The sequence below is a fragment of the Uloborus diversus genome, chromosome 6 (assembly GCF_026930045.1).
Source record: "Uloborus diversus isolate 005 chromosome 6, Udiv.v.3.1, whole genome shotgun sequence".
NCBI lineage: Eukaryota > Metazoa > Arthropoda > Arachnida > Araneae > Uloboridae > Uloborus > Uloborus diversus.
Genome location: NC_072736.1, coordinates 119,409,209 through 119,424,088, shown reverse-complemented (window position 1 = coordinate 119,424,088; position 14,880 = coordinate 119,409,209). Strand labels below are relative to the sequence as shown.

The window sequence follows — 14,880 nt, the reverse complement described above, 5'->3', positions numbered from 1 at the left end:
CAGAGATGGGCTATAATCGCGTCTTGTTAAGAATTTTAATTTTGACAATTTTCCAAAGTAGACAACAGAAACCATTTCCGCCCCCTACGGTCACCAGAGACAGCCTACAATGGTGTTCTTCAGCGTCAAGAAACTTTTGGGGAGAGCTCCCGAACCTTCCCCAATCTCTAAACGTCACCGTGTACAGTCAACTCACAGTAACTCGAAGTCCCAAGGGACCGGCTAGAACGTTCGAGTTATTGGTAGTTCGAGTTATGGGAAGTTTCCACAACAATCTCAAGAGTATGGGACCCGATGAAAACTTTGAGATAAAGGAATATTCGCTCGACTGTATAGCGTAAAAATTTTGTTTTAAAAGTCTCAATTTCGGAAAAATTTTAAGAGGAGCCCCAACCCCCTAACGTCACCTAATTTAACCTAAAATAGACTTCAATTTTAGAAATTCAATATTTATAACACTGAACTCAGAAAATTTTTCTGGGGGAGACCCTGCCCCCCCCCCCTTTCTTTTCTATAATTAAAATTGTATTTTTCAGACTTCAATTCTGGAAAACGTCTAGAAGAGTTCTTCCGACTCCCCTTGCTGACTACCCTCTTTTTGCTGACGAAAGAATGGGAATCGGGAGAACAACCAAAGCAAAGACGCCTAAAATCGCATCTTTTGGCCTTCTAACTTATTTTATATCTCTTTTCTTGAGAGCAATAAATTAAGAATTTTATTGATTGAAGCAGAATTTCCTAGTATTAAAATATTTTTAGATTCTATACATTCACTCTTTTTCTTTGTTTTTACGTAAAAATTAAAATGTGACATGGAAAAAAATTGAAAGAAGATATGTAAGGGTGGCAGCTTCTCGCCTTTGTCATATGAGCGGTTTTCATAGTCGAAAAATAATTTTTGAAGTTTTAAAAACTTTTTTTTTTGCATGAATCAGTTAAAAAAAGCTAAAAAGAATTTCTTCTTCTTCTTCTTTTTTTTTTTTTTGTTTCGTTTATTTCTTGTTTTATTTTTACCGCAAAACAAAAACGAATGCGTCATTATAAAAGTGGGAATAACTTATATGAACATGGTAATAATAATTATGCTTGTCACTTGTTTCCCACATTATACATAATGGATGCAATGTACATAAGATGGATATAATATACATAGATACACATTATTTCTATTATTTCCTAACTATAATAGTATGGATGGATTGTAATACAATCGAAAAATTGGTTTAAAATAAATTAATTCTTTATATTATTCTTTTTTTTTTTTACTCTGCGTAAAACATGCAGTGTCGGTATTTGTGGTGATGTTTTTTCGACCAATTACACTGCGCGGCAAAAAAAAAAAAAAAAAAAAAAAAAAAAAAAAAAAAAACACCTTAAAAATGCTGCTGACATAATTCTTGCTATTTCTTATCTAAAATGACCCCTCTGAATTCAAATATGACCACTATTTTCCGCCTAAACATCCCACTTTCTGGAAATGGTATTTTTCAACCGCTTCATAGCTATTATTTTTATTTGAAGGAGAAGGGAGCGTTATATTAGCCATTTACACTCTTCTGGGGGACTAGAGAGGTAGATTTGGGAGACTCTCTCATGGGGTGATACCCCCTTAAATATTTAAAATATCTGCAAAACCGATCTTTTTTTCCTGAAGGGTTTGTTTTACAAATTTTTCACTTACTTTTCAGCATAAAACCAGAGTATAAGACTCACTCCTATGAACTCCTTGTCCCCAAAAAACTTTCCACGTTCCCTAATAAAAAAAAAAAAAGAGAGAGAGAGATAGAAAGCACTGTGAACAGAGAAGAACATTTGTTTTGCTCCTCCCTGAAAGTTTATTACGTCGGTATACAACTAAAACAAAAACTGTGCACCAAAAATTTAATAATACAAAAGTTTTTAAAAAAAATCCGCACATGGATCGATCCACGGAAAATAGAACAGCAGCATAAAAATATAAAGCACACTTTATACCATTATGTTATACGTCATTTTATTCACAAAATCACCAAGAAAGTATAATTTTCTAATTTAATGTGGGAAAACCCCCACATTATCCTTACAGTAAAAAGTTTCAACAAGCAAAGATTATCTTTTTCAAACTCAAATGTTTAGTTAAAAACTATTAAATTTTTCAGTCTAGGGTCTGGCAACATCAAATCCAATTTGGAAGATGAGCCATTCCATTTCAAATCAGGCAGGGTCTGTCACATGACCATCACTGATTTTTTTGAAAAGATTACAGTAGTTACAACTAAGGGACATATGAAATATCACAAAAGGATTTTGCAAGAAATTTTTTTTTTCTTCAGTTACAGCCTGTTAAAATTCTAAACAAAATCCGCCATTTTGGAAAAAACCGGCAAAACACTCCATTTGAAATGGACACTATTTCAAAAGTATTTAACCTACTTGAATTATTCTTTTTACCAAAAATAAATAAGGACCCATATGTCCTCTAGATATCGTTTTTGAAAGTTTAGTTTGGTTTTTTGATAAAGAAAAAATTATTTTTGCGGCGAAAAAACTGCATTTTTACCGATTTTATGATTTTTTCTCCATGAAAAAAAAGTTTTTTTTACTAAACAGAGATGGCAGTCTAAAGCCCTTATACGATGGCTTCATAACATATTTTATTATAATCAAGAAAACTTAAATACGTGCTCTCTCTACCTGCATCAGTATGAGATATCATGTATAACATTTACGGCAAGTATAAGGTTTTAAAAATTTGAACTAGAACTTAAATCTTGACAAATTTCAAATCGTACAAGACATTAATATTACTGTCTAACTATCATTTTTATCTACAAAAGTAGAAATTTGACGTCAATATAAGAAAATAATATGTAGCTGACGTGCGTCTTTTTAGGTAAGTTACATTTATCCAATTTTACTCTATGGCACTGCTCTAAATCAACGTGGCAAGAGCGAGTAGACACATTTGGTACAGTTTTTTTTTTTTTTTATACTAAGCAAACTTTTTTTGTGAAATGTGCTTGCCTGAAAACATACAAAATAACCAATGACTTGATACCTTCATTCTCAAAAACACCGACAAAAAATCCGTAAAACGGAGTGTTATCGTCTGTTAACAACACTGACTGAATTCTTTATTTTCTGTACGGTGGACTATTTGTTTAGCTTTTGGACATTGCGGATGATTTTAAATTAATCTGAAAATATTGTAACCATGTCCAAGAAGACTATTTTGTATATATTTGTGCCTAATAATAGGGATTGACTTTTATTTTTTGGTAAGCTCACGACTCTTTCTAAGGAAACATTCAATGATTTATTTCCGAATAAAATGTATGTGAAAAGTACTGTTGCATTTTTTGATGTATTGGGGAAAACAAAACCTACAATGGGGGCACAACGCTTTTCTTTCGAAGCATCACGTAAAAGGTTTTCCCACAAGATGTGCAAAAGACAATCATTTGTCTTTGACAATCATTTGTCATTTGCATTAAGACAATTTACGCACCACCTGTCTGATTTAACTTCAGACAACGTACCAGTGGACACTACATAGCCCAAACAATATTCCCCATACTTTTTTGCTTTAAGTTAATGCTACTTTTTCTTCAAACGCTTGATTTTCTGTGTTATTTAAAGTGTTTTGAAAATCTGAGCTTATAAAGCGTTATGAATGTATTTCTTACGCTCATTTAGATAGAATTCATTCAATTGATTATCCGAAAGATATGTTGCATTAAAAAGCACCCGGGCAACGCCGGGTAGTGAGCTAGTGATACATAAAAATAGGATAAACTGTGAAAGTTTTTTTATTACGAGAAAAATAGAGGGAACTCACTTTAACTATGTTACACCCTCAAAAGAGGGGGTCGAATTTTCATACAGCAAGAGACTGACAAGAAGCACAAGGAGAGTTACAAAATGAATTTCTTCATGGAATGTAACTAAAGTAATAAAGATATAACTGAAGCCTAAATCAAAAAGTATGATTATTAAATGACAAAACTAAATTTGTGCAAAACCTCCCTTAATGGATACCCCCAATTACTTCGAGCACAAGTTCCACATAGGTTTTCCCATATTATCCACTTTGAATAGCTTACACTCTTAATAACGGACATTCATTTCAACGAAAAAAAAAATCGATTGCAACATTAAAACTTTCTTTAAGTTAGCCAACACAGTATGATAAAATTTACAAGAAGAAAAGTTACCTTCTCATTACCTGCGAATTGTTTTATGGTTCGGGAAATACAAACATAAAAAACAGAAAGGGAACCAGCAATATTAATAACATATATTTTACTTTTAATTTAAAGCAACTACGAAATTTATAGCAACTTCACTAACCAATTCGAGCAACATTTAGATAAACAAATGTCTAACCAATAAATCTCTTTTGTAACGATTCGCCTGAACAACAACAATTTTTTTTTAAATGAATAGAATTCGGAACTCCAGCGCTCGAATACGCTACCTTGCGGTGATTTATAAAACTGCGTCTGCACCTAAAACATTGCCACGTTGCGCATCACGTGTGTCTGTTGACGTAACACAGGCAGTTTGTTCTGAGTATTTATTAACGCAATCGATGTGTCTTAGTTTGCTTTCAGCTACAGAAATTAATTCGTCCCTTAGTAGTATTCTCGAGCTTCTCAAAATAATGTTAGTTTTTCTTATTTCTTTCAAAAAAGTATTAAATGGTGGAAGCGTAAACAAGAAAAGTCTGGATTAACAAAATTGGATAACGTAATACCAGGTAAAATTTTTTATTGTTTTGTATGAATTTGTAAGAATATGAGTTTTTTTAATCTTAAATTAATTTAACTAATCATATTTTACAGCAGCATTTAGTTGGAATGGACAGTATGCAAAATATTTTCTTGAATTTATTATCGTAGAACAAAATGAAAAATGTTTAACCGAGAAAGAATTTACTTTATTCCTTTTATTCTCAGCTGAAAGGTTTCGCCAAATTTGTTTAGGGTTATAGTAGTTTTAGTATTGTGCAAGCAAAGTAGCCTTGGCGAGTTTTCGCATTTTTAGTTAAACCATTTTTAATTTTTATCATGAGTGGAATAAAATTATAGTAAGATTACAGAATTCGATAAGCAAAAAGAAATAATGGTCAATCAACTGAAAAGAAAACTACCACCATATATAAACTGTGAGTACACATTTTATTTATTTTGTTCTGAGTGAATTTGAATCAGTTTTTCAATTCGATGGAAAAAAAAACGAACTTAACAACATTGACTGGACACTTTTCCTTAACCTAATTCCACATAAATGATTTAAATAACCTTTGTTACTACAGTATCCTACTGAAATAGACAGTATGCAAATAAATTTTCTTGAAAATATTTATCGCAGAACAGATTGAAAAATCCAGAAAGAACGTTAAGAATTTGAACAATAAAAAATAAAAGTTCGCCAAAAATCTGTTTATAGGCTTATGGTTTTAAAATTATGTGAAAGAATAATGTATCTTGACAAGATTTCGCATATCAGGTAAATCATTTCCATGACGAATGAATTAAATGCATGATTTCTTTGGATATCCAATCATATAGTCATAGAAATAAATTATCTAGTGTTAAACGTTACTCTTGACAGTCTGCCACGTATGTGCACTATGTGACAAAAATGTCAACAAATGCTGGAAATGTCACGAAACTGAACTTAATATGTACTAATGTATAGAAAAAACGGTACAAAATGAAAATGCCGTTCGAAGCGAACCAAAATTTATGAATTCCGAATTCAACATCGTGAAAATGGCTGCTTCAGAACAACTTACTGTGTGTTCTGCATTAATTGTTTACTTTCGTAATACTTTTTGGTTTCTAATCTCTTTCTATATGGGTCAGAATAACCAAAAGACTTTGAAAAATCTTTTCAAATGAATAAAGCGAAAAAATCATACGTACGAACAAATATCACAACACTTTTAGCATTTTCTTCGTTACCACATGCGTTTGTTTTAGTTTTCAATTCCGCCATTAGACAGTGACTGCAGTGCCCCCTATAGTTCGTTGGAGTTGCGAATTACTCCACTGATACATTTTTTATTTATCGTTTGCCAAATTTAACTTTCTTTTCTTCAATCAATCTTATTTTCCAACTAATGTATTGGAAATAAATCTTTCTATTCCACGGGAGGCATTACCAGTGCTTGAGAAATAATGGTAGACGAGTGATTTTTTAGGACAGGAGTATGACACTTTTTTGGGACAGGAGTGTGACATTTTCCATACAAATTGCCTGTTGCGTAAGCCCAGGATTATTATTAAGTTAAGTAATGTTATTTTTCGATTCTAAACTCTTATTTCAACTACACACTATATGAGTAAAATTATTATTTTTCTTTTATTTAACACAGAAATTTTGTCCAGGAGAATGACAGCAAAAATGTTACAAATACATTTTTGAACTTCAATGTTTTAGTAAGAACAGCAGACAATTCATGTGAACTTAAGACTCAAGGAATCTAACAAAATGGTGATCATAAACAGTGTTGTAGCACAGCAAATCGAAAATTCCTTTTTTAAATCTATAATAATTGAACTCATTCCTAGGACAAGAGAATGACATGAAACCTGGGGACAAAGTGTAAAACGATGTACCTTAATGATTTAAATAATTTGATTTATTTAAAGGGAATGCTATTTTATACCTTTGTATGCTTAATTTTGTACTACAAATTGAATTTGTGGAATGTTGCTGTAAAATTTTTAAATAATTTAAATCCATTTGAAAGATGGATGGGGACACTCCAAAAGTGTGATTTTGAGGTCATTTAAAAAATTTTGTAGAAAAAACTAAACGAGTTATTGTTTTAATAAGAGTCGAATAGCATCAAATAAGTTATTTCCAACTATTAAAAAAATGAAAACACTTTCTGAGTTAAACAATTTTTGTGTTAGGCTACTGGGACATAATAGTGTTAAGATTTTAGAGAATCACCCACATGCGATCTTTCAGTCCTTTCAATGTTGTAGGCAACGGTGGTGTATAAACACCGTCTTTGACGAAACCTCATAAAAAAAAAATCACATGGGGTTAGGTTTGGGGATTTGGCTGGCTAACGCACAGAGGATAATTCATCAGCACTTGCAGGGACAATCCAGCGTTGCGGAACGTCAGTGGCGCAGCTAAGTAGGAGGGAGGGGGGTTGGGGGTCAAAACATTCTCCCCAGATGTCTTGGTTTTAACATTGTCGCCAATCCTAATACAGCAGTTAATGCACGTGTAAGGACTGTTGTGACCAAAAGACCCCTTCTGGAAAGAATTTCTGGCTGCGCTACACTGTTAAAAAAAAATTCTGAAATTTTACATTAAAGGTTACTGACATCCATGTTGCCAGTAACTTTTATTGTAAAATCCTATTTTACTGTAAAATTTTACGGTAGAATTAACGAGAGCTAAAAAATGCAAAAATGCAAGCTGCAGGTTCGATCTCAGGACCTTCGGATTGACAGAGTGAGGGGAAATACTGTGTTATTTGCCTCACACTGTAAGTTACGTGGCGTATCAATTGGCCCTGCAGTGGTTTATTTTCCTAGGTACAATTTACTGTAATTTTTTTTCTGTACTGTAAACACTCCATTTTACAGTAATATTTACCATAAAAGTTTCCTGAATATTTAACAGTGTAGTGCGGAACGTGCTCGTTTAAGTAGTTACTTACGTTCAAATCTTCACTTTCATGCTTATTTTCTCCAATAATGTTTTTAAAACTTTTTACACTTGGGCATTTCATTATTTATTATTTAGAACAGTTGCTCATTAAATTTTAAAGTATTTGACATTCTTCATCATAGTTAACATTATTTTGAGCGTTACGCAAACCAATTTTTAGTTGCTTTCAATGTAATGTATTTTTTTTTCTACGCAAGCTATATACTTATATTATTGAAAATTGTAAAGAGCAATTGTAAAGAAAGATTTATCAACAGGGGAGGGTGGGGCAAAGTAAGACGAAAAATATAAAATTCAAGATTCTATGAGAAAAGTTTTAAGGTGGATTTGTAATGCAGCTTATGTTTTCAAACTTTTGAGACACGAAAAATTTCATTATCATATAAAGTTTTTGAGATATTATAAAAAAAAAAAAAGAAGCGTAAAGTTTTGTCTTATTGCATCCCACGCACATGGTGCAGTGAAACAGCATTCAAGCCACAGTGAGAATAAGAATAAAATTTTACACAATGAAAAATAAGTGAAAAAATTGTTAAAAAAACCCTCTAGGAAGAAAAGATCGGTTTTGGTGATGTTTTAAATATTTAAAGGGATTTCACCCCAATGAAATTAAAAATTTTCATTGAATACAAATCACGGAGACAGCATGTAGGATTGTGAGAGAAACATAATGCGTTCAACAAAAAACTGTGAAATTCTATTCCGATTCATTGAGTTAGCTAAACACTTCTACACACAATTTGTATACCAGGGAGCGGTGGTGGAGAATGCGTTGTATGTATGATGATTCCTTTTTTTTTCGGGAAGTGGCCGACATTTTGTCGTGCTTAGTTTAGGGTGTATAGTTTTTCTTAAGCTAAGTATTTATTCTCATTATAATAAATAATATAAGCATAAAAAGTTTAAACAAAATATTGGGGCCCTTATTAGCAAATATAGTAAAGTAGGGTCAGGTGGGGTGGAATGGGTATAAAAACAGGTATTTTTTAAATGATTATCAAACTATTCAAATTTGATATCCAACAATTAAAAAAAAATTTGAAAAAAAAAATAGAACCGACTTCAAAATTTCTCTAAAAAGTGAAAAATAATTTTATCCTTTAAACACCAACGATAATACATTTAAACGTAATTTTTGAAGTTGACGCAAAAACAAAATCCAGTGTAACCATGCTTCGTTTATATTTTCTTCAGAAAATCATCCAAAGTTAGTCACGAAACATTTATATCGTTACTCAAATATGTTGTTATCAATGCATAATGTATGTGGTAGTGAAGAAACTGGGCCTGGTTAAATTTATAATTGTAGTTAAGTTATGGCTGTGAATGATTTTATCTATCGTTTTTGCGCCAACTTCAAAAATTACGTTTAAAAGTATTATCGTTGGTGTTTAAAGGATAAAATTATTTTTCACTTTTTAGAGCAATTTTGAAGTCGGTTCTATTTTTTTTTCAAAATTTTTTTATTTCATTCTTTTTAGTGTAAATGTATTTCAGAAATATTTAGAAGTTACTATCCATAACGAAACTTCATCTTATCTTTTCATAAAAATGCTCCATACTAAAAAAAACCAACTAAAAACACGAATAAAACTTTAAGTGATTAACACTAAGAATTTATCTTTGTCCCTGGAATTCATTTGTGTGTTAATTTAATTATAACCCATTTAATATTACGTTTTCCCTAACTAATTTAAATTTCACAGCATACAAATTGCTTTTTATGCAATCCTGTATCTCCTTACTTAGCTCAGATCATCTGTTATTGGCATAGATTATAACTATAAAAATACTACTATATATAGTTGAGGCAAAACTAACCTAGTAGCGTTGTGAAGGCTAAGCAGATCCTAATCACTTTGTTACCTCGCTTCCAGGTTAGGTTCACCCCCACGATAGAGCAATGACACTGAAAATACTTAATGCTTGCTTCAGAAAAGCCTTCATTCAAAATTATCACTACAATTACTATTAATGTTACTGTTGTATGGCACCAAACGTTTGTAACAATAGGTTTTATATTTAATCATTTAATAGGGAAATTGCATGAAATTTACAGTTTTTTGACCATAACTTTTTTTTAACGAACAAATATAGCCAAACAAAGTAATGGGACCTAAGTTGAGCCATCCCCTATCCATTAAAAAAAGAATCATCAAAATCGGTCCACTAGGTGAGACGCTGTGAGTGGACAAACAAAAAAAAAACATACATACGGTATGAACTGATAACCGCCTCCTTTTTAAAGTCGGTTAAAAAACCTTAGCTGAGTTTTTACATTTCAGCAATAAGCTTCACATATCCGTAGTTATTATTACTGAAATAATTTTATTATTTAGTGAAAAGGCTATTATTTCAAAGTCTTTTTATACCCATTCCACCCCATGGGGCGGGGTGAAATGGGTAGTATTGTTTTAAATTAAATTTCAGAGTGATAACAGGAATTTATTTATTATTTTTCCACAAAAATACATTAATATAAGGGTAAAAATCTATTAAACAATGTAGTCTGTAATTTCGCTGCAATTAAAGGTGTAATGTCTACGATTATTGAGGATTGGCTGACTTGGGTTTTGATGGGGTGTTCTTCTTTAATCTCCATTTTCGCATTATTGGGGAAAGTGAAAAAATTTCCTATCAAAGACTTGTTAAGAATTTTTACAACATAAGCACAAGTATATAAAGATTCTAGAACTTTAGCAATAAAATGCTTTTTAATGTTAATTCCACAACCTATGTCATTAAGCCTAATATTATTACTCATTCCACCCCACTTAATTTTTTTTTACATAATTTCTTATAATCTATGGAATTTTTCTTTTCTGATTTTTTTCAGTTAACAAAAGACACTTCCTTCAATGAAAATAACAGCAATAGAATGCTATCTAAGTTCGAACAAAATCCTGAAACAAAGTTCCAACGATATCTGTTAGTTTTGATTTTTACAATATGACTTACAAGAAGACTGCGACGAAACTGACTGTTTCCATTCGGTTTTTTTCTTGAATCAAAATAAAGTCAAACTATTGTAAATAACATGGGTGTTTTTATTTTTTTTTTTTTAATTATTTTTCTTTTCTGTAACTTGAAAGATCAATAAACTACCCATTTCAACCCAACATACCCATTCCACCCCATCTGACCCTACTTTTATTTTACCTGTATGTAAATGGTCCGTGTTTTTTATTCAATTTCAGATTAGCATTTTTTTTTTTTTTTTTTTTTTTTGTATTTGCTTTGCTTGATAATTATAACAGATTTTTTTTAAAGCTTTGATTTTTACTTTTTAAAAATTTAAGGTTTCTTTCTTTCTTTTAGTGATTGTTTAAATTATGTTTACTGTACATTCTACCAGTGGTTTGAAACAAATTCTATTAAAAGTTAAAGCTGTTTTGAAAAAAGTAATAAATTCATTGCAAACGGAATTGTAAGATGTTTATTCTCATTTGGTTCAAGAACGTACATCATTTATATTTATTAACGAGTTGCAAATATTGCTGGTTTTATTGAATTTATGTGAAATGGTGGGGGGAGAACTAAAGTTTTTGGCAAGGGTAAAATTCTCAATTTGCCAAATGAAATCCCAATTTTTCCGCGTGATAAAACTCTATCAAGCGCCCATATTCATACATAACATCTACTGCTAAGGAACATTGGTTCATCATTGAAAACATGAAAAAAAAAAAAAAAAAGAGAATATTAAAGTTGCAATACTGTCTTTTAATTTGTCGGATGAATTAGTCTAATGTCCTCCCAAAACATTTTTTTGGGAGGTCACAGTGGTCTTTGGTGACTTTCCGTCGGGGCGACTCCATGGGGGGGGGGGGATTTCTTAAGTTCGCCAGTGGCGCCAGAACCCGTAGGTACACTACTGAACTCAAGCAACAACTTCATATTCCAGTATCCACATGACCAACTGCTGCAGATTCATGGGTACCTGGCATCATTTACTAATTATAATTAAAAAATCCAAAAAAAAAAAAAGGCTTTGTCTCACTGTATCCCTCGTCTCACTGTGCCTCACCCTCCCCTACTGCTATGTTACTAATTTTCCTATTAAAACAAAAAAATATCAACTTCTCGACTATTATCTCCTTATTTATATGAATAATATTTCGATGAGCCTAAGTTTTTTGCCTTTTATCCTTAAAAGAGCTTTAAAACCATTTATTTTTGCAAAAAGAAATATGTTATGATGTTCGATATCTGTTCTTGTAATAGTAAACGAATAAAGTGAGTTCAATGCTTCTTTTCTCCCCTCCCCCCCCCTTGCACTGAAATAGAAGACGCTTAAACACATAATTCAGACTTTGTAAAATGAGTAACCCTACAGGCAAAATGGCTATAAAGGTTGAAATTTGCAGAAATGCGAGATAATTAAAAACTGAAACACACACACACACACACACAGCAATTTTGTTTCGGAGAATTTTATTATTATCGGTTAGATGTTTCTGTGCGTATGATCTTTTGTTTTGTTTATCACTTTTCAGGTATAGGGATAAATTTTCACTTTTCTAAACTATCTTAGTTGCAAGAGATTTTTAACTTGTAAAATAAGAATAATAAAATATTACTCACATGCTGTAAAATCGAATTCAGCCGGCAATTAGAAATTTCATTTTGCTTTAAGCATCGAATTGGCAAAGAATAGCCTATTTTAGCTGACAGTTAGACTTTAAATTAAGACAAAACAATAAAGATAAGTTCTTTTTTTTTTTCAATCACCTAATGTTTTTATATGAGTTATAACCGCAAATGAGGTACCTTTAGAGATTTTTTTTAGTATGTTTAGCTATAATTCCTAGTTGGGAGAACATGCATTCTCAAAGCTTTATAAGAAATCAATCTCTAAATTTAATAATCTTTTTGCAAGTTGCTTCCAAGTTTGTTTAGTGCAGCCAGATCTTTTTTTAAACCTCAAAAGGGACTTTCCCTGCTCCACGCCGAGCCTTTTCCTGATTGGCTAATTCGCACAAGACATGATGTCATCTTTCACAAGTCATGGATGTCAGACTAGCGATACGACAGGCGCACAGAGAAAGATCCAATAAAATTGTTTGTTTCCACAATAATAGGAGCGAGATGAAAATTATTCTTCTTTATCTCGGAGGAATTCGGAGAAAAATACTCACGGTTTATCTATTTTCCCGGGCTATCTTTAAAATGGCTGATAATCGCCGTTTTCAAACGGTTATAAAATTTGTTAATAACCATTTTTATTCATTGTTGAATAAATCTCACTCTGGTAAGTACCATTATCAAAATAAAAATTTTAATTTGACTTTTTTTTTTCAAATAAAAATAGAACAACTTCTTTGTTTAGTAACAATAGTAAACTACGTATGTGCGTGCGTGCGTGTCAAGCACAAATTTGCGAATTAATTGCAAACAGGCAAGGGCGTACCGGACTTAAATTTTTGGGAGGGCGGAAATTTTAAATTTGCCGAATGATGATCATTTTGCCAAATGGAACTCTAAATTTCACCGAATGATTCCATCCATTGTTCTCCGCCATTTGTTCTGGTTATCTTCAAATTTTTAATTTAATCACTCACATCCCTTTGCTTCTCACTGCTTCATTTGAGAAAATTTAATCATGATTTAATTCCTCCGGAACAGAAAACGTGGTATTGCTCTATTCTTGCTATACTACTCTACAGGGAATTCGTTTTCTTCGTCTAGTTTGAAAAACAATGTTTTTAACAAAACTTTTTTTGCTGGGTTAGAAGCTGCAGTTTCGTACGCTTGAAATATAAAAAATTAAAGCATCACGATTTCTTAACCAGGGGTGCCCTCCCCTAAATTTCGCAGAGACCCCTCCCCCCAAAATCAAGAACCCCCATAAATGAAAAAAATACCCTTAAAACACCCTCCCCCCCCAAAAAAAAATTTTTTTTTAATGGCGCAGTCAGCGCCATGACCCCCCCCCCCCCCCTTAGGTGGGCACAGCTGTCTTAACTGTACTTTACATAGAACGAGTTTTCTGCAGTTGTACTTGAAGTTTTTTGTTGCTCGTTGCTCCATTTGATGTCACTTTCTGTGATAACAAAAAGCGAGTAGTGTATGAAAAAGTGCATTTATCTGCGAAAAAGGGCACGGACAGACCAGGGTCTTATGCTTTCTAGGCTAAAACCTAATGTGTTGCTTTAGCTTGAGCCTTTGTACATGCACTTGCACCACCCTGCCTTTTATCGAAAAAAAATTTCTTTTAATTAAAAAAAAAAGTCATATATTTTTATATATGTTTTTTAAGTACTTATTTACACTTGACAAAATAAGTTAAATTCGTTTTAAATAAAGAAAAAACTACAAAGTACATCACGAAAAATATTAAAGTCATATTCATGTCCTTGAGTGTCGGCAAGGGGGTGTTATTATAATTAAAAAGGGACTTACCGCAAAATTCTTCAAAAACAATAAAATACATCACGAAAATTATTATCTTATGTTTTTTTCCACAAGCGTCGGCAAGGGGTGAATTCTCACACCCTTTGGCTTTTAAAAGTAAAATAAAATTAAATAAACCAGGACAAACTGCAAAATACTTTTAAAAAAATACAAAATGCATTACGAAAAATTAATCTTATGTTTATGTACATAAGCGATGGCAGTTGGTGCACTTTCACTCCCTGGCTTTTAAAAATAAAATTTAACTAACGTTAAAAGCTAATGATTGTATTTTTAATTGCATTAAAAATATATTTGTTCTAAATGAGTGACATTAAATTCATTTTAAGCAAGGGACAAATTAGGAAATAACAAAATATTGTGATCCGAGAAATAAAACTGTTAAACGGAATAATTTTAGCAAAGATGAAAATATACCTCCGGACTCGCTTTAAAATAAATAGCTAAATAGATTTTAAAAGATAATCTTCTTTATCTTTATCTTTACTAATAATAAAGCTGAAAGTCTCTCTGTCCGGATGTCTGGATGTCTGGATGTCTGTGACGCGCATAGCGCCTAGACCGTTCGGCCGATTTTCATGAAATTTGGCACAAAGTTAGTTTGTAGCATGGGGGTGTGCACCTCGAAGCGATTTTTCGAAAATTCGATGTGGTTCTTTTTTTATTCCAATTTTAAGAAAAAAACTATCATAAATTACGAAATTATCATAACGTGGAACCGTAACATGGGCACAAGCCAATTGGCGAGATACGAAATTATCATAACGTGGAACTATAACGTCTTTACAA

General features: G+C 32.0%; 1 protein-coding gene across 4 annotated transcripts in view; it reads left to right on the top strand.

Annotated features, from left to right (window-relative positions):
• LOC129224027 (interferon regulatory factor 3-like) overlaps positions 1–14,880 on the top strand; it is a 74,706-nt gene that overhangs the window by 23,190 nt on the left and 36,636 nt on the right. Inside the window, exon 1 of one of the 4 annotated variants that reach the window (XM_054858423.1) lies at positions 12,803–12,928. The exons of 2 other annotated variants lie outside the window; for them this stretch is intronic. The gene's annotated coding sequence lies outside the window, so the exon portion shown is untranslated. Of the gene's footprint in view, positions 1–12,802; positions 12,929–14,880 lie in introns of those variants that run through there. One more of the 4 variants, XM_054858422.1, reaches the window with a different exon arrangement.